The following is a 25,100-nucleotide window of genomic DNA, read 5'->3' on the forward strand; positions in this document are numbered from 1 at the left end:
ACTATTACCCTCTTGCAACTGCAGCTGAAGACTTCAAAGTGCAAACCAGTGAATACTGAAACTTAGCAGTTGAAGGTCCTGGTGGGGAATTACACTTCTGGTGTTTGTCAACGTTTTGGTAAAACACTCTATAAAATAAAGTCTTTGCAAAATTAAGGGACTTTTTATACTGACAAACTGCCATTTTACTATATGCACAAGATATTTTCAAAACATTGAAAAGCCATGAACACAATAATTGGCAGACTGTGATTTAACACTTGAAGCACTTTGCTTCACTGCGATAAGCATGCATGAATGTTGTTCAGCGTTATGAAAATCAAGCAATGACATCTTCTCTATTTTATATACTTGAGGAAAGATTCTGCCTAATGAACTCAGAATTGGACTGAAGCAAGACCATTATTTGCTCATGACAGAACTAGTTCCTTTCTTTTCAACAGAACTTTATTTTATTTGAGGGACTCGGGTGGATACCTGCTGGTCAACCCTAAGCCTGACCAATTCCCCATAAAAGTTTATAGTCACAAGTTTGTCTTGGACAGAACTCCGACTGTACAGCCATTGTAGCTGTACACACGCTCCCTTGAAGTACTGAGCTGTTTTGATGAAATTGTATTTCCCCAGCCAAATACGAAGTGTGAACTCTGGCATTATAACAGCCTAACCCTGGAGTCAGACAGTCCCTTTAGGTACTCCGATCTATTTAGTCACCCAAGTAAGCCTGCTTTTGTGATACGTGGTCACTTGCTCCAAAAATCACAATACTCTAGGTTACTCCCAGTCCCAAAGAACCAGTCACTTGACCCAGGACAGTTATTACCATCCGAGGCTGTCACACCAGGGGGTTTCTCTGCTGGAAAAACTCTTTCCAGCTAAAGAGAGAGGGAACAAGGGATGTTCAATAAGGCTTTAATTTTAATACTCTACATTTCAAATGCTTTGTTTTTTGTATTTCATTATCTTTAATAAAAGATAAAAAGAATTTCTAATGGGGTGGTTGCCATGGCGCTAAGCAGGTTGAGGTCTCTGTCACTAAAGTCTGGCCCTTGTTTAATGTTGGACACCTTTGGCCAATTTATGCTATCTAAAGTAATACAGCAAGCACCAGCTCCTTCCATATCCTCATATTTGAGCACTTCTTCTGTATTTCTAAAGGTTTCTGGTGAAAATGGGGAATACCCATGTGTTCCACTAAACTATGGTTTTGTGCAAGCAATAAGAAGATGTGACAACTGCCCCATCCCATTTAAATCATCTAATATTTTATCCATTTCTTAAAACTCAGTTTTATAATACCAATATATACTCAAACATTCAAAACAATTACTATACTTTCCACCTTCAGGTGAGGGACACAGCAGATGCAAGGAGTTTTTGATTTTTTCCTTCCTTTATTTCTCTAAAATCATGCAGGTCAAGGAATTGACTCAGGTATTAGTTACCTCACCTGTTCAAAGCTCTATCCTCCCACCTGGGCAGGTGTGGGGGAGGGAAGAAAAAAGAAAAGAGCCAAGAGCAAAATTCTTTCATCTGCACAGGTGTGATCTCTATTATACCATTTATAAAATGGAACCTAGAGGCTTCAACCAGGACTGCAGCTTCATTTTGCCATGTTTACTGTACAAAGAAAGTAAGGAGTAGTCTACAACAGGAAGAGCTTGCAGTTAAAACACAAGACAATGTGTGTGTTGGGAAGGGAAGGGAGACATTTGCCTCAATCACCTCACTTGTGTATATCACTATTTCTATGTATCTGTTTAGGTGGTATTTTAATATCAACACGTACATACACATGTTATGGGATGAAGGCAGGGTGGGATTAAGTCTTAGGTAAGAAAGCATGGGACAAGGAATGCTGAGCAGTAGAGAGGAGGTTGGCAGGGAGCATGGAGGAATTGATGGTGGAGAGTGGAAATGGTGGCAGAAAGGACTATGATGTAGGAGGATAGAACAAACACTAAAGGTGAAAAAGTACACAGTAAACTGCAGAAGGCCTCTGACAGCATCATGGTGCTGGACTGAGATGATGCAAAGATGTGATGCTTCTGAGAGAGGAACCTTAGAAGGGGTCCATAAATTAAACACTCCATGGACCAATGAAATGTACACAGAAGGCCATCTGCAAGAGGCAAATGCCCCCATGTAAAGCAGCTAATTTTACATATATACCTTTCCAGGATCTGCTGCCTAACTGGGAAAGGCACTATGTGTCAGATCTAATACTGAGGGCACAAATAAATTACTGATATAGGAAAAATTAAAAGGGAGGGGATTCCTTCCTTCCAGCCATGTAAATACCTCTATAACCTGCTTAATGAGTTTCAATTTCTGATGTAAATTTTCAAGAGTAGAAGTGAAGGGTCCCCTATTATCAAACTCCATGGTCAAAACTCATGACTCAGAACTCACAACAGCATAAGAAAAGGAGTACTTGTGGCACCTTAGAGGCCAACAAATTTATATGAGCATAAGCTTCCGTGAGCTACAACTCACTTCATCTGATGCATTTAGTGGAAAGTACAGTGGGGAGATTTATATACACAGAGAACATGAAACAATGGGTGTTACCATACACACTGTAAGGAGACTGATCACTTAAGATGAGCTAATACCAGCAGGAGAGTGGGGGAGGAGGGAACCTTTTGTAGTGATAATCAAGGTGGGCCATTTCCAGCAGTTGACAAGAACATCTGAGGAACGGGCGGGGGGGAGGAGAATAAACATGGGGAAATAGTTTTACTTTGTGTAATGACCCATCCACTCCCAGTCTCTATTCAAGCCTAAGTTAATTGTATCCAGTTTGCAAATTAATTCCAATTCAGCAAATAAATGTGTTAGTCTCTAAGGTGCCACAAGTACTCCTTTTCTTTTTGTGAATACAGACTAACACGGCTGCTACTCTGCAACAGCACAAGACTGGTTTAAAAAAGGAGACAACACTTCCTGCGCGCCCCCCCCCCATAAAAAAGACCCCATACCCCACAATAAGAGGGCCAAACAACTAGCACTCTCAGTAAACAGTAGTGTAAAAGAAGTAGAGAAAGACATCCTTTAAAAACTGAAGTCAAATCCTCCTAAAGAAAACAGGAGCATAAACTCTGGCAAGTCCAGTGTAAAAGTATAATTATAAAAGTATAAAGACAGGCCCAAAAAAGAATTAAGACCAACTAGCAAAAGACATACAAGCAAACAAGTTTTTTTTGTTTTTAAAATACAGCAGGAGCAGGAAGCATACCAAACAATTAGTGGGGCTGATTCAAGCCCTTGTGGAGAAGCTAAAATACTTTGCATCAGTCTTCACTGCATAGGATGTGAGGGAGATTCCCACACCTGAGCCATTTTTTAGGAGACAAATCTGAGGAGCTGTCCCAGATTGAGGTGTCAATACAGGTGGTTTTGATAAATTTTATAGGAATAAGTCACCCAGACAAGACTGTATTCTCCCAAGAGTTCTGAAGGAACTCAAATATGGAATTGCAAGACTAACTGGGGTATGTAGCTTATCACGGAAATCAGCTTCTGTACCAGGTGACTGGAGGATTGCTACTGTAATGCCAATTTTTAAAAAAGGCTCCAGAAGCAATCCTGGCAATTACAGGCTGGTATACCTGAACCAGACAGACTGGTTGAAACTATAGTAAAGAACAGAATTATCAGACACATATATGAACATGATTTGTTGGGGGGAAGAGTCAACACTTTTGTAAAGGGAAATCATGACTCACCTATGTATTAGAATGCTTTGAGGGGCTCAACAAATTTGTGGACAAGGGTGATCCAATGAATATAGTGTATGTGGATTTTCTGAAGGCCTCTGACAAGGTCCCTCTCCAAAGGCTCTTAAGCAAAATAAGCAATCATGGCGTAAGAGGGAAGGTCCTTTCATGCATCAGTAAATGTTTTTTTTTTTTTAAAAAGGGAAACAAAGTGTAGGAATAAATGGTCAGTTTTCACAATGAAGAGACATAAATAAAAGGGTGGCAAAGTCGACAAACAATACAAAATTATTTAAGATTGTTAAGTCCAAAACGGACTATGAATACTTACAAAAAAGGGAGTTTACAAAACTAGGTGACTAGCAACAAAGTGGCAGATGAAATTCAATGTTGACAAATGCAAAGTAATGCACATTGGAAAACAATCCTCACAATACATGAAGGGGCCAAAATTCAGTGTTCCCACTCAAAAAAGATCTTGAAGTTAGTGTGGCTAGTTCTCTGAAAACCTCTGCTCAATGTGCAGCAGCATTAAACAACTTAAGTGTTAGGAAATCATTAGGAAAGGGATAGATCATATTGAAAATACCATGCACTATATAAATCGTGAACCTTGAATACTAGGTGAACAGAATTGCACACATCTCAAAAAAATGACAGAATTGGAAAAAGTACAGAGAGGGGTAACTACAATGATTGGGGGGGGGATGGAACAACTGCCTTTGGAGGAAAGATTAAAAAGACTTTGCATTGTTCAGTTTAGAACAGAGATGACTAAGGGGGGATATAACAGAGGTCTATAAAATCATTAACAGTATGGAGAAAGTGGATAGAGAAGTATTACTTACACTGTCACATAACACAGGGGGTCACAGAATGAAGTTAACAGCAGATTAAACCAACACAAGGAAGTACTTCACACAACACACAGTCAACCTGCGGAACTGGTGGCCAGGAAATGTTGCAAAGGCCAAAAGTCTAACTTGGGTTCAAAAAAAGGCTTAGGTATATTCACGGAGGACAGGTCCATCAATAGCTAATAGCCAAGATGGTCAGAGAAACAATCCCATGCCCCTGGAGGCCCCTAAACCGGACTACGAGAAGCTGGGACTCGATAGCAGGGGATGGCTCACTTGCGAATTGCCCTGTTCAGTTCATTCCCTGAGAGGCATCAGGCCCTGACCCCAGTCAAAAAGCGGCGACTGAGCTGGAGGCCCATTGGCCAGACCCAACATGGCGGTTCTTCCTTCCACAACCCAATGGCCCTTCTTATTTTCCATCACGTTTCCAAACTGATCTTCGCAACCCAGCAGCTGGCACTGCAGGTGTTTCACGGGACAGCTGCAAGTCTCCTACGGGAGGTGCCGGGACGCGGGTGCCCGCAGCTCCCGGCAGCGATAGAAGAGAGCTGCCTGCGCTGACGGGAACGACGCCCACAGCAAAGACGCCCCTCCGCAAGGCGTGGGCAGCGCAGCCTGCCGCCGGCGGGTGGCTGCTCCAGGGGCCAGGCGAGGCCAGAGCGGGGCGGGGCGTGATCCCCTGGAGCCGCTTATAGTACAGACCCCGCGTTTTATTGAAGCGGTTGAGTCCGCGATCTCGCGAGTCACCCAACGCTTCTTATTGGCTTGTTCCCAATTCCACCGGTCTCTGCGCTGATTGGCTGAGAGGCCTGTCGCTCTCTAGTAGAAAAGGCAGTCTTGGAAAAGAGGTGGCTCCTGAGACCGTCCAGGTTTCCCTACTTTCTCCAATCACATTTTCCCTCCTTCCTCGTGTCATTCAGGCCCCGCCCACCTGCGAGCGTGGCCTCATGTGCCCCCGCCCTTTTCCTTCCCTTCTCTACACCCCCTCGCTTTCCTTCGGCTTGTTCCTGCGCTAGAGTCCGCGTCCCGCCCTCCTGCCGGTCTCGGTTAGCCCCGCCTGCTGGGCGGGGCGGGAAGGGGCGTGCGCTGTGTGTGTGTGTGTGTGTGTCGCCGCCGCAGCAGCTACAGCCGGGGCGGTTTCCGCCGCCGTTTGCCTCTGACTCGGAACCCCTCTCGGGCTGCGCCCTCCCCCTCTGACCCCATTTTTTCCGCTCGCACCGCAGGCGGGGAGGGCGGCCGGGCAGGATCCGAAAGGGTCAGCGCGCTGGGGGCACTCGCCGCCGTCCGGACTGCCCCAGCGAGCTCTCGGCGCCTGGGAGCGGCGCCTACAGAGCCGGCTTCTCTCCGCCCCCTGCAGCGGCGGCGTCTCCTGCCCCAAGTGCCCGGGAGGTAACTGCCCTTCTGCCCCGGGGTGTGACTCGCATGCCGGCCGCCCGAGGCCAGCGCCGCTTCCCCGGCTCGGAGCCAGGCGGCTGCGGGGGCGGCGGGGGTCGCAGGCTCTGTGTGCGCAGGGGAGCCGGGCGTGTGGGCTAAGCGACGAGCGGAGGGCTGCGATCGGGGGACTCGCCCGGTGTCTGTGACGTGGGGCGCTTGCTTAGAAACAAGCTCGGCGTGGGCAGCGCCTCGGTAGGGCGGGCGGAGGCTGCGGACGAGGAGGTAGCTGGGGCCGGGTGGAGAGCGTGTATTGTGTGGCGGGGGGCGTGCGTATGCGGGCGCTGGGAGGGAGGTTGGTTGTGTTCTGGGGTGGGAGGGAGTAGGGCATGATCGTCTGGTTGTGACTCAACAAGCACCCCCAGCGTGTTGCTTCGCTGTGTTTGTCTGCCTGAGTGCTCCTCTTACACGAGGGTGGAAATGACACAGAGACACCTCTGTCCTCGTGGAAGAGGCGTGTGTGGGGGGGGAATCTCGGCTTGACTCCCCGAGCCAGGAGGGAGTCGGGAGTCTAATCTCATCCATGAAGGGACACGGCTCAACAGACCAGAATCCAGATTTAAAACTCTGTGGGGAGTATATCGCTATTGTTGCTGGCACTGCCGTGTGTTGTGCGTAGCCCTTCCCAGCTTGGTGTAATAAGGTGATCGAATGGTTAGACCTCAGTACTTCTTTTGCTTTGTTTACTGTTTGGTGCAAAAGTCATTCTGTATCCTCTAACTCCATTCTATTTATTATTACTACTAGAGAAGCATTACTGACTTACTTTTCCTTTCATGACTTTAATCATTCATTGCATACTACTGATAACTAATAATATCCAAGAAATGATCTGTTTTTGTGGGAGTAGGTTAATATTTTCTGTCTGTAGGACTGTGTTAAGTACATTATATTAGGTTGTTGAGTGTACAGTAAAACGAGTCCAAGTGAGCTAGTGTTGATGTTTTAAAAAGTCCCCATTAACTTTAGTAAACAGGGGTTCTGTGAACTTGTCTTTTTTTTAATTCACTGATTTTTTTTTTTTTTTAAACCTCTAATTTCAAAGTGACCACCTTTTTAAAAGACCCTAGCTGGGTCATTTAAGAATAAGAAAGCAGAATTAATCAGATGTCATGTACCATGTTAATGCTTTGAGTTCTATGTTCAAAAATATTTGTTTTGGGAGTCAGTATTTTTAGGGCTGGACCAAGATGAAAACATTCATGGGCAGTCAGGTTTCTACTTATCTGCCTGATCCTGAATAATTGCAGGTCAGATTTTTGATGACAACTTAACACTTCTCCCACAAAATAAACTTACCTTTGGAAAAAGGCCCTCTTGCCAGTCCAGTTATCTGCTTGCTACAATGCTAATTTGATTCATTGTGATCATGTTTCACTATTTCTTAGGTTGTCCTGTAATAACTTTTGGCAGGAGTAATATGGTTAGCGTTTTTCTCTAATCTTGGCAGTACAAGATACCAAAACATAAAAAATTCTTAAGTGCATATTGAGGAAGCTTGCATTTGTAAACATAGGATTGTTGCAATATCCATCTTTATTTTTAGAAAATAGCTGGATTAAGTAACTCCAGGGGATATTTGTAACCAACTTGTAATATCTAGGTGTTCTGGGGTCAAAGTGTTTTATTTGTATTTCTTTTAAAATAAAAAAGAAGCCCCAAACTTGTTTTGCAGAATCATATCCTGATTTAAAAAAATTCTTAAGTCTTGAGCCACACAGAATTAGTATGTGTTTATTAGGACCCAGGTATATTAAGGGTAGATCATCCAGGTTGAAGAGCGAAGTGGAAGTAGTTGTTGCCTACTACATTTTCCAGAGGTATCAAATTACAGAAATAATTATGCTGAAGAACAGTATACTGATCAGTTGCAAAATGGTGTTTAATAATTTTAAATGCCTGCCTCTAGCGGGGTAGCTGTAGCGTTTAATGGAAAAAAAAAAAAAGTTGTAGCACAGTGTAGTTCATTCCCACTTAAAGGACTGTTTTACACTTCTCAAAAAAAAAAAAAAAGTTAAGCTGTTTCTTATCACTTAACTTTGATTTTTATTTTTTAAACTGTTATTTTGAAATGGGATACAAAGTTACTATTGCAGTTATAAGAGTGACCACAAACCATGTGAAGAACAAAATTGACATGATGGAACTCAAAGTTTGCAATGAATCTGGGAGTCTTGCATGTTAATAGTTAGATTGCTGGGAAACCACAAATCTAAACTACAAGAGCAAGCAAAAGCGAGAGGTGCAATGACGACAATCTATAATTCATTCAGTCTAAGGTGTATATTTGTGTATCTTTCACATTTTGTTATTGATTTACTTATGATTTTAGAGATGTATGCAGTTGGCTTTCCTCAGATTATTAAATGTGAAAAATTGAGGCAAATATTCAGCTAATTGTCACATGTTTATTTTTGTAGCATGTGTGTAAATGGATTGGTAGCCTAAGTAAACATCTATTAATATTTTCTTCTTCAGTTAAAATGAACGGCTCTATTAAATCTTAGCTCTGTGGAAATAGGATAGTAAGAAAGTAGTCTGGAGAGATGGGCTTGTGGTTTAAAGTACAGAGCTAGTAGACAGAATATATGGGTTCTACATTGGTCTGAGCCAGCTTCAGTGCCTCTGTTTCCTCATCTGGAAAATGGAAACATCAATCTCTGTTGCAGTATTGTTGTCAATCTTAGTTCCTGTTTGTTACAGAAGCTCAAAATGCTTTACACCTTCAGTTCAGCATCCAATCAATTGACAGATGCTTTAATAGTGAATAGTAAAATACTGTGAGCTGAGTACTCAAAAACATGATGAGCCAGATTTTTTTGGCTCATTTGCTTTGTATCTTTATAATGGTAAATGTAATAGTGTTTTGGTATCCAAAAAGTAAATGGATAACTATTTTGCACAAAAAAACCTTTAACAGGTATTGAAGAATTTTGATATGCATAAAATCTGTTAATCTACCTACTTAATTATTTTACCAGGTCAGATGAACAGCATTTTATCTCTTTATGTATTGAAATATTTTTTTAAACAAGTCTTCACTATAATTACACATTTTTTTGCAAACTTATTCCTTTACCGGGTATTTTTAAACAGAATGCCACTATATGCGTGTGCTTAAATTATATATCTTGTGAATGTTAAAATTTATAATACAAGAAATTGAGATGTAGCAGCATAGTTACCAGTGGGTAATGGCAGTCATCTTCAATACAAAGTACAGTAGAACCTCAGAGTTACAAACACCAGTTATGAACTGACCAGTCAACCACACACCTTATTTGGAACTGGAAATATGCAATCAGGCAGCAGCAGATATGCACCTTCCCCCCCCCCCCCCAAAAAAAAAAAAAGGAAAAAAGAAAAAAGCAAGTACAGTACTGTGTTAAATGTAAACTACTAAAAAAATGGAAATTAAAAAAAAAAAGATTTGACAAGGCAAGGAAACTTACTGTGCTTGTTTCATTTAAATTAAGATGGTTAAAAGCAGCATTTTTCTTCTACATAGTAAAGTTTCAAAGCTGTATTAAGTCAGTGTTCAGTTGTAAACTTTTGAAAGAACAACCATAACGTTTGGTCAAAGTTATGCACAACCTTCGTTTCCGTGGTGTTCGTAACTCAGAGGTTCTACTGTAGATACTTTCCAGATCTAGCTGCTATTTGATGTATATAAATATTCATCTTCAGTATTGTACTGTAAAAAAAACCAAACACACGCACGTGCATTTAGCTACTGATACTGCTAGTGTTCGTTTGCTGCCCTATGTTTAGGCGATAGCTTTCATTGTAAAGGAATAGAAACAAAAGGAAGCTTTATAAAAGCAGATGAATAATGGGTCAGAGAATTGTCTTTACTTGAACCTGCACATCAGTTGATGATAGCGCAGTGAGCTTTATGACATAGGTTGCAGGGAGGATATTTAAACGTAACTGTGTTAGAAAATTCACATACTGAGTGTGGTAGTTAGATTCATATGACACAGCTGCTTTTTTCATGCGCCAGTGACTGCCTCTCCTACTGTTTGCCTACTAACCTTTGTCCATCAGTTCTACTTCCAACATTTGAAGCCTTTCAGTTTGATGCGACTGCTGTATTTCACAGATTTTCACTTGTTGCGCCTCAAACCAATGTAAATGGGGAGTGATAGCGGGGGTTCCACATTTGGGGAAAAAGGAGGGAATTTAATCAGAAGCTGGCGGTGATTGATTGCAATTCACATCTTTCAGAGCCATTGCTTCAGGCTGTCTGCAGGCTTAGGAAGACAACTATGAAACAGTTTTCATGTGGTTCATATTTGTAAGACTGCAAGGGTTAGAGTAATTTTTTAAATGAAAGTTTAGAATCTGCTGTACAGCTTCAGGAACAGGCAGATTCTGTAGCAAATTTTGTAGCTTTGCAGTCATGGAACACACTCTGTCCTGGGTATAAGGCACTTGTTTCCTGGTCTTTTAGGTTAATAAATATCACTTCATAAAATCAAAACATTATGTATGAAAAAGTTCTTAAGTAACTTAGTGTTTTTTAAGCTGTTAGTTAAAATTTTCCTTTGAGGGCTGTGCAGTGAACTTGTGGTAATGAAGACAGCTTGACTTTACGTGTGGAAGGATATGAAGTATTTTTTGATACCAATAGCTTTTTAAATAATTGTATAAAACACTTAAAAATGACAGAACATGTGATGGGGTACTCATTTGATGACCTTAATAACTGAATCACGGTGCTGTCAGGCATGAAGATGCCGACAAGCTGAAATGATGATAAAACTTTTTTCACCCCATGCCATTATTGATTTTCAAATATATTGAGGATATCCACATCAGCTTTCACCAAATCTGAAAAATTGCTGAATCTGCATGATAGTGTATTTTGTGCCTTTGACTGCCTTGCCTATGCACTGACCACTAAACATTCTTATTTGTCACTAATACCTATTTGAAAGCTATTTAGAATATAAGTTTTTGATTTTAATGATCTGCTGCAAAATTGCCTTTTTCTTTCCCTTCAAATGTAAGATTTCCTCTTTCAACTGCTGTGGTTCAAGTTCTGGAAATATTCTATCCTTGGGCCTTTGGCAGGTCTGAGGTCTGATAGCTGATGATCTGGTTAAAACTCATGTAACACAGTAGAGAGTGAGGATCCCGAACACTAATTATATTTTGTATTTGTTTCCAGACTTGATAGGTTAAGATCTGTCCATCTCTGGCTTTTGATAATAAATAATACAACTTGGATTTACAGGTATGGTATAACAATAAATAATACTAATAAACACAAAAGAATTCATAAACAGATGAAATAAAAACAAGGTAGGGTAAACATTAAGTCTGTCTTCCTAAGCTTTTTTTGGTAAGTTTTAACTTGATGATCTTAGCTATCATTTTTTAAAATGTAACTTGTGATACCCTTTTGGGACTTAAAAAACTTTTAGTCTCTAGTTCTGAGCTGTTTAGGTTGCATTTGAATTTTTTTGTTCATCAAGAAAAGGAGATGTAATTTATGACAAGGTTTAATTTTTGTTTAATTAGTCTCAAATATAGAGGAAATGTACAAAGTTGTAATTGGTTTTTTGAAGCTCAAAGTTTGTTTTTCCTTAAAATCAGTAGACATTCTGGGTGAAAACCTGATCCTATTGAAGCCAGTGGCAAAATTCCCTTTGTTTTCAGTGGGATCAGGACTTTACATTGGCAGTGTTAGTTAAAAAAAAAAAAAAAAAAAAAAAGGCTTAGTTCACATTTACTCTTGTAGTTCAGTTTAATACAAGTTCTTAACACTTTAGAAAGAGAAGGTGAGAGAACTGTTTTAGGCCCTGATTCAGCAAAGAACTTATGCGCTTGTCTTAGGGGCCTGATCGAAAACCTGCTGAAGTCAGTGGAAAGATTTCAATTGACTTCAACAGCAGAGGACCAGTCACTCATCAGTAATGCTGGGTTCTTTTGAAATGGAATGTTCAGAAGGTTCTCATACATTGAGTGACTAATTGGCTAAAATAAAGGAGGATTCTGGCTTGCTTACTTGGTGCCAGTGATTCCTTTTACATTTTACTGTTTTACTAAAGTTAATTAGGTTTATTTTGCATAATCTTTTAATATAAAAAAGATTAAATATAGGAGCTACTGCAAAGTGTGACATTCTGATGCAAATAGGTTATAACAAGTGTTTTGAGTATTTCAGGGTCTGGGGTTAGAGTTGCAAGAGTGGAAGACTCAGTGATAGCAGTTGGGATGTTCAACTGTTGGTGCTGTTGGTAGCATATACGTAATTAAAATAGGTAAGCTGTGGCTGAAGATGCATCTTGGACGGGGTGGATAAAAATCAGTGATTTAAAAAATTTGTTTTTTTCCTCAAAGCATTTTATCCAAAAAATCCAATATAAAGATAGTTTTAATTAAGATACATTATAGTACAAAGATATCTCATCGTGGAATAGGGATTATAAATTCTAATTCTATAGTATGAGACAATATACTCATGTAATGTTTAAGAAAAGTTTTGTAAATGAGTCCCAATAGTTCATGGATTAGGGACCCAATTTTATGGGGTTCCAGGGGCTTCTGTATAGATTATTTGTTACTCTTTCAATCTACTCATCCAATGGGACTCAGTGCTCAGTCTAGAAGATACCATCAGAGATGCTTAATTTTGCAGTTCTCAAACTGTGGATTTGTCTCTAGAGATAACATACTTGTTAACAGCAAAAATGGTTTTAAATAAATAATATATAGAGGTGAGAAATAACAGACCTCAACCCTTGGTCCCTCTGCAAATTTGTGTGCACAGAGTCAATCCCTTATCTCTCTCTCAAAGTGCAAAGTTTCAAAAAGTTCAATGAATAGAAGATGGTTGGGGGCGGAATAGATCTGGACAAGGAGAAGAAGTCTGCAGATAAATGTGAGAAGGGAGGGACAGGTAGTAGAAACAAAAGTGAAACTGTTGGAGCAGCATATTCCAGAAGTCTTGAGGTCTTTCTGAGTGTAGCCTTCATTGATTTGAGATCTATCATACCATTCTCTCACTAGAAGGGAAAATCTATAATGGCAGCAGGCCGTAAAAGAGACCCAGTTTGGGAATAAGAACCATTCAAGAAATATATATTTGCTGATGATGTTTTAAAGAAAGTCACCAGTAAACTGGTGGAAGTCACTTCAGCACTTGGATTCAGAGACTGTTGAAGTGATGATCTCACTTTTAACAGCAGTAGCTTCTTCTGCTGGTGTAGAAAGAATATTTTCTTCCTTTGGACTAATTCATTCCAAATTGAGAAATCGTTTGGGACCTGAAAAAGCAGAAAAGCTTGTTTTTCTTTTCCAGATTATGAACAAACTGGAAAATGAAGATGAAGACGACTGAGTTAGCTGCAGAAGCCAATATTTTAAGTTTCTCATGTTGACCTGGCTGACATAGTTAATTTTAATTTTTTTTAAAAATATTTCATTTAACTATTTTAGTTAAAAACAATTTAAAAAAAATACCTGATTTTAAGATACTTGAACATTTAACTAAATTCAAAAATTCATGTGCTTCTTTTGTTAAAATATTATGTTTGCTGTTGAAGAAAAAAAAATCCAGACTACATAATGTTTTTGTTTTAGTTAAATAAAACAATTTAAATGTCTGTCTGGTGATGATCTTCTCCTAATGCAACATGGCAAGAAAATCCTCGAAATATTTGATAGTTCATCTCCCAAAGACTTCATAAATATCTGCTTCAATTACTTTTGGTAAATTAAATAACCAAACAATCTTTCATTTTCTAAAATAGCTGTAAAACTAATCTGAAAAGTTTTCAAAATAACTTCAAAAATGTATAGTGTGTACCTTCTAAAAATGAAACTTACATCTATCTCTGAGCTGTGAGGAATATGTATTAATGTTATAACAACCAACAAGAATGCACTTTTATGTAAAAATCCATGATTAAATCGAGTCTTTCTGACTAGTGATTTAGATCATGATTTAAATCAAATCCACCCTGATCTTGGAGATTCTTATAACGTCAAGATCCATTTGATTTTCATGCTGCTTGTTTGACATCATCAGAAACTGATAATTATAGTTCACTTGAAGTTCACTCTGTCAGCTTTTTTCCTGTAATGTTGTGTATCAGTCACATTTTTTCTGCTGGTCCTTTCATCGTAGGCAGAGCAGCAATGCCTGTAGTTAAGATTGCCTAACACTTTCCATTGTCAGTGCCTGTTTTCAGTTGCTTTGTCTGTTTGGACTTAAACTTTCTATGCCAGGTGCCTGGCTGATTTTTGAAATTTCAGCAAAATCAAATTGAGCTATCTCTGAGAGTGAGTTGAGGGAAAAGTACATGGTTCATCACAGTTTAAAAAAAAAACAGAACCTCTCATCTGTTTTATTGAGAAGTTCTAGCACCTCCCTGCTTTGAAGCAGGGACTGGAAACTTGACATGAAAAAGCCCAGGTTTAGGAGGTGCCTTTTGCTGGTCCATGAAAATCCTCCCACATATGGATGAGTTTTAAGAATATTTCTACTTGTACATGCTTAGTAGAGGCTTCTTAGAGTTTGGCAGCTAAATTCTGTAAAGATCCAATATACATTGAGCATGCCCCAGTCCAGGGTTCTAGAGCTGAGCAAGATGTTTTCTGCAACTGCTTGCAGGGTGTTGGGGAACTCTGGGGCACTAAGCACTGGAATTGAGAGGAGGGAGACTCTGTCCTTTGCCATCAATGCTGGGGACAAAGGTGAAGTGGGAACATGTTTAGGAGAGGGGCAGGCTGTTGGAATGGGAACAGAAGGGTCTGTAACTATCAGAGAACTCCCTGCCCGAATCTGGAATACAGTAGAACCTCAGAGTTATGGACACCTTGGGAAAGGAGGCTGTTTGTAACTCTGAACAAAATGCAGTTCCGGCTCCAGCAGTTCACACTCCAGCTAGGCAGCTTCCTTGCAGGCAGCTTCTTTCTCCGGCCTGGGCAAGCTTGTGTCCCCCTCCCGGCTGAGGTGGGGGGGTGGTGGTGAAAACAACACGTCTCCCTCCTGGCTTGTGTGTGTGTGTGTGTGAGAACAGCACTGCACCCCTCCTCAGCCGGAGGCGGGGTATGTATGTGAAAATAGCACCCATGATTTACAGGAAAGTAGCGCAGCTCCTGCTCCAGCTGCCTTGGGCTGGCAGCAGGGGCTCACAGCTTTGCCTGCGAATCTCAGCATCTTCACTTCCTGGCTGTAAGTGGGTGCCGGGGGTGTGGGTATGGAATACCCGCACAGTACAATATTTGCCTTTTTTTTTTTTGGTCTCTGCTATTGCCTGATCGGTTACTTCCAGTTTCACGTGGTGTCTGGTTCACCAGTCAGTCTGTAACTCTCGTATTCGTATCTTTGAGGGTCTACTGTAGAACCCAGAGTTTGAGTCCCAGTATTCCTTTGCTGACAGTAAGTAGCAGTAAAACACACTGGTTAAGTGTCTCATCTCCTAAAGGCTGGTCCTCAGAGCATAATACCCTTCAACTGTACTGTTAGCTTAACTGGTAGAGGTCTGTCAAGGTACCATCACTGTTGATGATCCATGTGAGGGGCCTGTATAAATTCACGGATGGGATTTTTTTCAGATTGCTTCCCAAAAATGTAGGAATTACTGAAAAACAAAATGCCAGATACTCTATGTTCAAAGAATAGCAAGGTTGCAAAGTCAAGCACTCAAAAGTTGGGAAAGCCAACATTAAGGTTTCCCACGCAAGTTTTAAGTTTTGGTCCTCTTTTTTCCTATGCATGATGGTAAGATCTCTGATTACATGATCATGTGCTATTTTTTTCCCCACAGGATCCACACAGCTCATTCAGTACCCAGGATGGCCAGTGTTCACTGAATGGGTAGAAATATATTATTTTGTCATCACAATTATGTGTGTGGCCCCATGTTGTATTTACCTCACACCATCCAAACCCTACGTGGAACACAGAATTATTAATTTCCTTGTGGACTTCTCTGTGATGCTCATCATGGTATCAGAATTTCAGACAGTAATGATTGTCTCTTCCCAACATACTTGTGAAAAAAGTACTGTAGAAGCTGGTGATAATCCCATTTTACACCTCCTAACCTGAGTGTTTGATTTTTGCAAGTTTGCGGTTTTTTTAAGCAGAGTTTTTTAATGTGATGTTCTAGACACTTTAATTTGCTTTGCTGTGTAATGACACTGGTAGTACAGTGACCATTATAGGAAAATGGAGCATCCATGATGTAGTATTGGCTAACTCAGCATTAACTTTCACTTGGCATTGGACATTATAACCTGTTTGAGAGAGATGTGCCTTTTCTGACATTGGAGAAAATGATTGGCTTTGGTGTATTGGGATCCTGGTTTTTATGTTGCTTCTGATATTTCAGATATAGGGCTGTGTAGAGTAAAAGAGGTGGTGGAGCTGGCCTTTAATGTTTTAACTTTGACCTGCGCTGCAACAATTAAAGAATTCAGAGGAGACAATGTATCATTGATGATCTGAAAATACTATGTTAAAAAGGAAAGAGTTAGGCATGACAAATTGGGATACTAAAGTTTGGCTTTGGTAGATCTCTGAATTTCTAAGTTTTAACTTTAGACCTTGACATGAGAACATTGCAATGATTTAACTAAAAATGAGATTTTAAACTAATGCAAAAGTCTGTGTGCACGCCTGTTTTGGCTTTAAACCTGTTCAGTTTAAAGTGATTAGGAATTGGTTATTTTAGTTTAGCTTAAACCATGTCCACAAAGGGGTTTGCACAAGTTTAACTAAATCAGTGTAAAACTTTCTTCTCTCAACAGATCTCAGTGTTTAAATAAACTTTCTTTTATTATATAGTTTACTGACAATTTTTTTCTGCACAAAGGGCGCATAGAATAGAATAAATGTGTGTGTTTCTGAAAATTTGAACTAATTATATATTTAGAAAACATTATGTACAGCAATTAAGTGTTGGAGGACTTTAAATGTAATTTTGGATTAAATTATGTAAATTTATGTGGGTTGGCAGATGAAATAGTCTGTGCCTTGGAAGTGTATAATTTTTTTAAAAAGGCTTAATTCTGCAGTACTTATTCAGGTGAATAATTTTCTCATGCAAGTGGACCAGTGGATTTCAGTGGGGCTGCTCCTGTGAATAAAGTTATTTTTTATCCATAAGTGTTTGTAGAATCTGGCCCTAAGTGTGCACTTATAGGCTTTTTGTACAAACTACAGGAAATTATTCTTAGTTGAGGGATGTGACATAAGAATATAGAGTCTATGTTGCATGTAGATGTAGTAGGATGAGTTAAGGTTTCAGAGTAGCAGCCGTGTTAGTCTGTATTCACAAAAAGAAAAGGAGTACGAGTGACACCTTAGAGACTAACCAATTTATTTGAGCATAAGCTTTCGTGAGCTACAGCTTAAGGTGACTGACACTGATTTTAGAACTCCCTTCTGGTAGTTTGGTCTCATCACAAAAGTTGTTAGAAAGCTTACATAATTAAGCATTTCAGTTCTAAATTCTGTTTTCGGTTAATTTTAATTCTGAAGCTTTCATCTATTGTGTTGAAATTTTCCAGGGTTGGCCTGTGCCTGCATGGAAATTCTCATGGTAAGCTTGAGGAAAAATGCTTCATTGATCTTTGAGTTAGGATAGCAAGGGCCAAATATTTTCTGTATAATAAACAATCCGATGATGTGGTTTTGAACAGCTCTACAGTCTGAATTAGAAAGTTTAAATTTGGTATTGATGCTGTCCTTGACAAGTCTGTTTTCATATGGAAATTTGGTTTGATTTCGCAGACATATGGTGAAAATGGCTGTTAGGTTGTGAAAAGGATTTTCTCAGTAAGCTCCTAATGATCTGAAAGGAAGTGGTGCACTTGTATGCATAGCTGAGGTAGATGCATATTTAAAAAGTGCACTGAAGTGCACTTTACCTGAAACAAGGCCTGTTCAGGAGGTGCTTAATTCCACATGCACCTAGAAAGGTGCTGAGGGAAGGCTCCTGGAAGTCTGTAGAAGAGAAATGTTGAAATGTGTTTACTGAGGACAAATTAAAATTTACTGTGTGAAACTAGTTTCAATTTCATTGGCGTCTCCAATTCTCATTTTACTAGATGCTGTAAAGTTATAGGAAAATTGTGTATTATCGTAGTATGAGGAGTAGTAGTATGTTATCATGTAATTAAACTATATGGTAATACTTATGCCCAACGAAGCAGTTAAGATTACATGTTTCGTTTTAACTTCGTCACTTATTCTGCAATGTTTTGGTTTTCAGTCTTAATGTTTTTAATAGTATTTTATTCAAGTTTAAACTGAAAGTGCATTAGCAAGGATCAAGTAACCTTTATACTAAAGGTGATCTACAGATTTGAAGAAATATTAGTATTCTCTGAAGTTATTCAGTAAAACTGTTCTCCATTATTGGATCCATGCTCTTGTGCAAAATCAAAGTTCTAACGCTGCAGTAGCAACTGTCTAAAGCTATGTATGGACTAAAAAAGTTGGTTGCCTAAATTGTGTTAGCAAAAAAAATGAGGAGTACTTGTGGCAACTTAGAAAAACAAATTTATTTGGGCATAAGCTTTCGTGGGCTAAAGCCCTCTTCATTGGATGCATGCAGTGGAAAATACAGTAGGAAGATATATATACACAGAGAACATGAAAAAATAATGTGGCTACCACTCTGTATAAATTGTGTTAGAAAACCTGTTTTTTAAACACTAGTATAGACAGGATTTAAAATTTTACTAACATTAAAAATGTTACTAGTCATGGTCAGCCCTAGGCTTCACCTAGTCTGCATTGGCATTTAGCACATTTTAACTATTTTTTTTTTTTTAAGACATGACCTATTTTTTTCTGGTCTAGACATGGCCTGAAGGTGTTCATTCTGGGTGGGCTATTGTGTTATTCCCTGTAATATAATGTAAGCTTCTCTTGGTGGTTCAACCACCAGCTTTTTCTGACAACTGTTAGACCCCAATCCTGAAATTGACTGCAGGGGTGAAGCTTTGTTCTTGCATGGACCCCACTGACTTCATTGAGGATCCACGAAAGGATAGGAATCTGCCATTCTTGTTGTTGTATAGAAACTCCCCAGGGTTGTAAAATTGGCTACTCAGTTTCCAGCAACATACCTTCATTTTTGCTAGAAAAGAGCATCTTGGGTGGATGGGAGAGTGTTTCTTTTTCCTTGTTGGTAATGTAGAAGTCTCTGTCTTTTTGGACATTGGCACTCCTTGCGTTTGTTTAGCTTTTAAAGATTGTATATGCCACCAAAGCATTGAATGGGAGTTATGAAATACTGTGTGATTATGTAATTGAAGGCTATTGTATCATAACCTTACCTCTGTTCTCCTGTGATACTTATTGCCCGTTGCCTGTTTTGCCTTATTGCTTATTTGTTTTTTGTTATCAATACTACACACACACACACACACACACACACACACACACACACACACACACAAAGATGATGGTTAACAAAATCTTAACTCGTGCAGCAGCACTCATTATGAAAATATCACCTTCATGATATTTCTATAGACTGCCTATATCTCATCTTCCATACAATGACATGTATGCACGCAAGTGGGGGAATGTACCAAGCAGGAGTAATAACAGTGAAGATGTATGTCAATGACTGATAAGGGGAAATTATGAGCATTAAATCACTGTGTGCTGAATGTTCCTTTTACTGTGTTTTGGTTGTGGTGTTCATCATGTACAGTAACTGAATGTGATTTTCTTCTGATTGTCTGCTTGTAGGTCACCATATTCTTGAGTGATTTATATCCATGTTTATTGAAAAAATAATTTGAGTTATCTGTAGTGGGTATAATACTTCAGCTTAGTGTAGTTTTGTTCTGAAGTGACAATAGATCTGTTTCGTAAGCTCACTTTTGTAATTTAGGTATTGTCATATCTAATTTTTATAACTAGAATATGAAGTTTTCACTATCTTTTTAATCCTTATCCTTCACGGCTAATAGAGCTATGGGAAATGGCAGGATTCTGCTTTGATTAGTGCATCTATAAATGAATTGTTTTCTAAGTTTGACTTGCAGGGACCTCTGCCCTCTCACCTGTACAACACCATTAAGTCAGTTGGGTTGCACAAGATATAAGAGGGCAGAATTTATCGAGTAGAATCTGTTACTTGTGGTGATGCAGAAATAGCACAGCTGGAATTTCAACTTGCAGGCTGAACTTTCAGAACTGTCTGCCAGAGGAAAACTTCTTTTTACCTGTTAACTAAGGAAATTTGATATGGAAGTCAAGACCAAGAAAAGAGCCTGCAGTGCCGTTTTCACAGATACACCTTAATTCCGGCATTCTCAGACTTTTGAGTGCTTGACTTTTCACCCTTAATCTTTTAATGTAGTTTCCTAAGTTTAAAATTTAACTGCAAAAAATCCATTGTGTGGTTTTGGCTCCGTCTTCGGCCTTTGACAGTGTTCAGACGTTTAGATCCACAGCACAGACTCCTGTCACTTGAGCTAATTTAGTAACTGGCAGCACTGTAAATCTGTTATCCTCTATGTGGACCAGTTACTAGAGGGGGACAAAACACACTTTGCCATGGGTTTCACAGCTATTTCCTGACAGCAAAGGAATGTAGAAATTGAAGACTCCTGGATTCAACCCTAGGTCCTGTGGCATTGTGCTTTAGTGGTTATAGACCCTTATGCCTCCGTTTCTAGTGTGTCAATGTCCTCCCTCTGCCCTTGCCCCTCTTGCACTTCTGCTATTAATCAGACCCTCCCACCAGTTCCTTCCTCCCTCTTCTCTCCCCCCCCCACTGCCTCATCAGGCTTCTGTCCCACTCCTCCTCTGTTCCCCCCTCTAGCTCCTGCAACCTCGTTTTACCCTCCTCCCTGTAGCCCTTCGCCACATACATAATACATAACTAGAGAATATCCTTATATTGTGGCATGGAATCCAGTGTTCTAGAGGCACATGGTTTCCTAATCTATACCCATATTCATGTAAATGAAGGTTTTACATGAATATGAGTATAGAATTTTTTTCTCTGGTGCATTTTATGGATTTATATGACTTTTTTGGGTATGAAAATATTTTAAAACTTACTTGAGAGACATGGACTCAGAAATGGAAAGAAATAGACCATTCATAGAAAGATATGTAAATAGGCTTCTATATCACCACTTTACAATGGTGTCACTACACAAAGGGAGGTTTTTTGAGAATTGGAGATAATGCATTCTCTGTGGTTCTATGATGGCTTTCAGTAGGGTCTAAAACTATAATGAAAATTGTGATTGACTATGTGTTATAATACCTTTTTGCTTTTGTTTAAAGGCCTGTATTGTAATAACTAATTACAGCTATGTCTCAGAATGTTTTACAGTGTACTTAAGTGATATGTCCACTAGCAGCATGCCCTGAAAACATTGATACTTAATTGAGACCTGCCATGGGGCAGCAATGGAAGTTCATTTTCCTCCATGTCCTGGCTGTGATAGACACTGAAGTGGCCCTCAAACTGCTTCTTGATGATGATGTTAAATACATAAAAAATGTTTTAGGAAGGGAATTAATGCAAGTTTTCTTAAGTTTAATTATGTTTAAGCTTCAAAAATGATTTTGTATATTACATGTAGTTCTGTTGCCAGAGACTAATAACTTAACCTTAACATGGCTAAAACTGAATTTGTGATTCTTCTCTCTCCTTTCCTGTTCTTTGTCACTTTGAATACATCATTGCACTTAGCATCAACTTAGGCCTGCTACTAGGGCATCACATTTGTCTCCTCTCTTACTGTCTTCCCTGCCCTATGCCTCACCTTCCAGGCAGTGTTGGAATTTGCTGTTTTCCCCCTTACAACACTTGAGAACATAGGAACATTATCTTTCTGGCAAAGAGCTAGAACTTTTTTTACAGACCATTGTCATTTCCCTTCTTGATTACTGGCCTTCCTGATGCCCATTTCACCTCCCTATCTCAAGTCAACACAAATTGTAGCTGTTAAGATCCATCTTTCTTGTGCAGTATTCTAATTATAACCCTGCTGTTGGAATCTCTCCTGGCTCCTCTCATTGGGATCAAACTTAAACTTTGTTGTGTTTATATTCAGGGCCCGCTCATAACTCAGCTCTTTGTTGTGTATAATGTCACTGCCCTGTCCTTTCCACTTCACCTGTGATGCCTTCCCCCTCCTCCCCCTTCATACTGCTCCCTAATTATAGAATGCTTTTCCTGAGATGGTGGACAAAGCAATTGCCTCTCATTTAAATCCCTCCTTAGTGAGGTCGAGACTCACCAGTGCAGTGCCTCCTGCTGGTTACCCTGGGAATTAGCTCAATTCCAGCTCGGAGTGCCCTCTGCTGGCCAGTGGCTCACCTGCCTCAGGGCCCCTGCAGAACCCCCACGCTCTGGGTCTCCCCTCCCCAGGGAACCCCCAACCCACTATCCCCACCTTGCCTCGGTGGCTACTGCCAGTCATCATCTAGCCCCTGCTCACTGGGGCAGACTGCAGTCTGTAAACCACTCATCATTGGCAAGGGGGTAGGACTTGCTGCCGTTGCCTATCCCCAGGCTGCCCCTCTGCAGCCCCAGTACCTTTCGTAGGCCTTTACCAAGGCCTCAGCTTGGGGAGTTGCCAGGCTGGAGCTCCCCAGCTCCTCTGGCCTTTCCCCAACCCTGCTCCGCTCCAGGTTCCTCTTCTCTCTCCACAGCTAGAGAGAGAGTCTCTTACCTTCTGGCCATGCAGCTCTTTTATAGGGCCCAGCCTGGCCCTGATTGGCTGCCTCCCAGCCTTTTCCTGTTGAATCCCTGGGGCAGCCCTTTCCCAGGGCTGTTTTTAACCCCTTCAGGGCTGGAGCGGGGTGACCACCTCACGACATCCTCTCTTCTTTCATGATGTCTACAAGAAACAATTTAATCAAGTTATCTGTTTTTACTTGGATGAACTGCTTGTTTATGTAGAGGGAGAGTAAAAAACCTAATGGGAAATTGCTGTGGTAGCAGGAAAGTGGGATGAATTGTGTACCAAATCCATCAAAACAAACAAAGCAGCAAATTTAATTTATAAGACACTTCCATATTATCGTAATCATCTTGCTTGTATGAATTATCCCTTTACCTTCTCTTAATCTCCGTCATTTTAGTTGGTACGCTTAGTTGGAGAAGGGTATGACTTCCTCTGTGTTTAGAAGGCTTCTGGTATATATAGGACACACTCACACTTGTGATATTAATAGAAGCCTGCTTTCTACTTTGATTTAGAAAAACAGTACTAAATCTTTAATTTGTATAAATTCTGAGTAAAGCATCAGAAATATTTACATGCATGAATGAGTGCCAATATTACATATGTATTTCTTTACTTTTAGCATGCTATATACATCTAAAACGTGAACATTTTTGTTGAAGAAAAGGCATTGCCATGAACAGTGTACCACTTTCTTGGGTAAGTGTGATTTGTGAATTCTAATACTTACCACATTATGTATATGAGGGAGACATGATCCACAATTTGTTATAGCGGAGGTTCTTGGCAGCAAACATCCTACATATTCTGTTTACTTCAGATTAGATGGAAATTGTATAGTATAGGAAAGTGCAACATTACATTCAAGACCAGAAAGAAAGAGGCTTAGATAAGAGGGCTGGGTGTCTTTCTTTTTGACAGTAATACAATCGTTGTTAAATATTAAAAGAACGTCCTGTGTCTCTGCAGTAGGAATCCTATCAAGGTACTAGTTGTTTTAGCTTATGTAAATACTGTTAAGAGCAAGCAGCAGTAGTTGTCTATAGAATTTAATTTTGTAACAGGTAACATCTGTTGAATCAACAAACAAAAAGTGACAAGCCCATAAATTGCCACATAATTGAGAATTTTTTGAAAACTAAAACTTGTAGTTGCTGATCTATTGTTCTTTGATTTATTGCTATACGTTCCATTGAAATACCCTTTAAAGGTATTTCAATGGAAGTGTGAGTGTGTCCCATATCCCAGAACAATTTATTTTAATGTTATATTTTAGAAAAATATTTAGTAATCATTTTGCTCACTAAATATCCTACAAGTTTAAACTTGTGATTCTTACAATTTTGTGAATGGTGACAGCATTAACAAAAAAATTAATAAATTATATGCTATCTAACTGCTGATCAGATTGTGAAAGCACATCCAAATTTTCACCAATATATTTATCTTTGAGTATAAAATTACTTATCTATTGCCTTGGGGATTGTAGCTGTTAGTTGTAAAAAGACATATCTGACTAGCATTCTGTAGCATCTGTATGTGGTGCCACTTTTGAATCTTCTTGTTAATGTTTTTTTTAAGGCTGAAATCAAAAGTGTTAAGATACTGATACTGGGACCTCTTTATTCAGACACAGCTATTCCAACAAGGGTTGGTTAGAATTGCCCTAATTTTGGTACCTGTAAGCGCACACAATCTTTTTCTCGTCATTCCTTTGAACCTCCTTTTTTTTTTTTTTTTTTTTGGTGTGTGCTTTTTGAGTACCTTTCCAGATCAGTTATCACCAAGATACAAAAACAAATCCCTTTACTTGTCTCAGTAAGAGTTCTGTTTGTTGATGTTTCTGCAGCATCAGAATCTTACTATGGTCTCAAAGATACTGTTGTGATGGGACTTTTGCCCCTTTCTAGACATATAGGAATAGGTCCTTCATTGTTTGTGCAGAACCACAAATGAGGCCTCCCTCATCAGATTTATTTTTTGTTGTGAATGGAAAAGTAATATGCTTCCAGGATATCACTGGAGACTTAATTTATCATCAAAGCTAAAAATACTGTATCTTATTGGATAGGAATGGTGGGTTCTGGTCTTGCGGCTTCTGCAGTTTCACAAATAAGAATTTTTCTACCAATAGGCAGCAAATGGTGCTAAAATCAGAAAAATAATTAAATTAGCTGCCTCATTTACTTAAAGAGGAATATTTTCTTGATCTCTCTGGCTGAACAAAGTTTGTCTTTGGCATAATTTTTAGAGTAGAATTTCTGACTATTCTGTTTATTCACTTATAAATAATTGACATTTGACACTTTTTTTAAAAGCAAAAATAGTCTTTTCTGCTGTTGGATATTAGACCTATGTTTGTGTTCCTCACAACTTTTTTCCTTTTGCCAGTTAAACT

The 25,100-nt window shown here is 39.5% G+C and overlaps 1 protein-coding gene across 7 annotated transcripts in view; it reads left to right on the top strand.

The window, feature by feature from the left end:
* Window positions 1-5,819: 5,819 nt before the first annotated feature.
* The window catches only part of CSNK1G3 (casein kinase 1 gamma 3), a 167,896-nt gene continuing 148,615 nt past the window's right edge, over window positions 5,820-25,100 (top strand). The window contains exons 1-2 of one of the 7 annotated variants that reach the window (XM_074953036.1): window positions 5,922-5,968; window positions 23,325-23,401. The gene's annotated coding sequence lies outside the window, so the exon portion shown is untranslated. Of the gene's footprint in view, window positions 5,969-23,324; window positions 23,402-25,100 lie in introns of all 7 variants that reach the window. The other 6 variants (XM_074953038.1, XM_074953034.1, XM_074953037.1 and 3 more) reach the window with 6 other exon arrangements.

This window comes from Natator depressus, chromosome 5 (genome assembly GCF_965152275.1).
Source record: "Natator depressus isolate rNatDep1 chromosome 5, rNatDep2.hap1, whole genome shotgun sequence".
Lineage (NCBI taxonomy): Eukaryota > Metazoa > Chordata > Testudines > Cheloniidae > Natator > Natator depressus.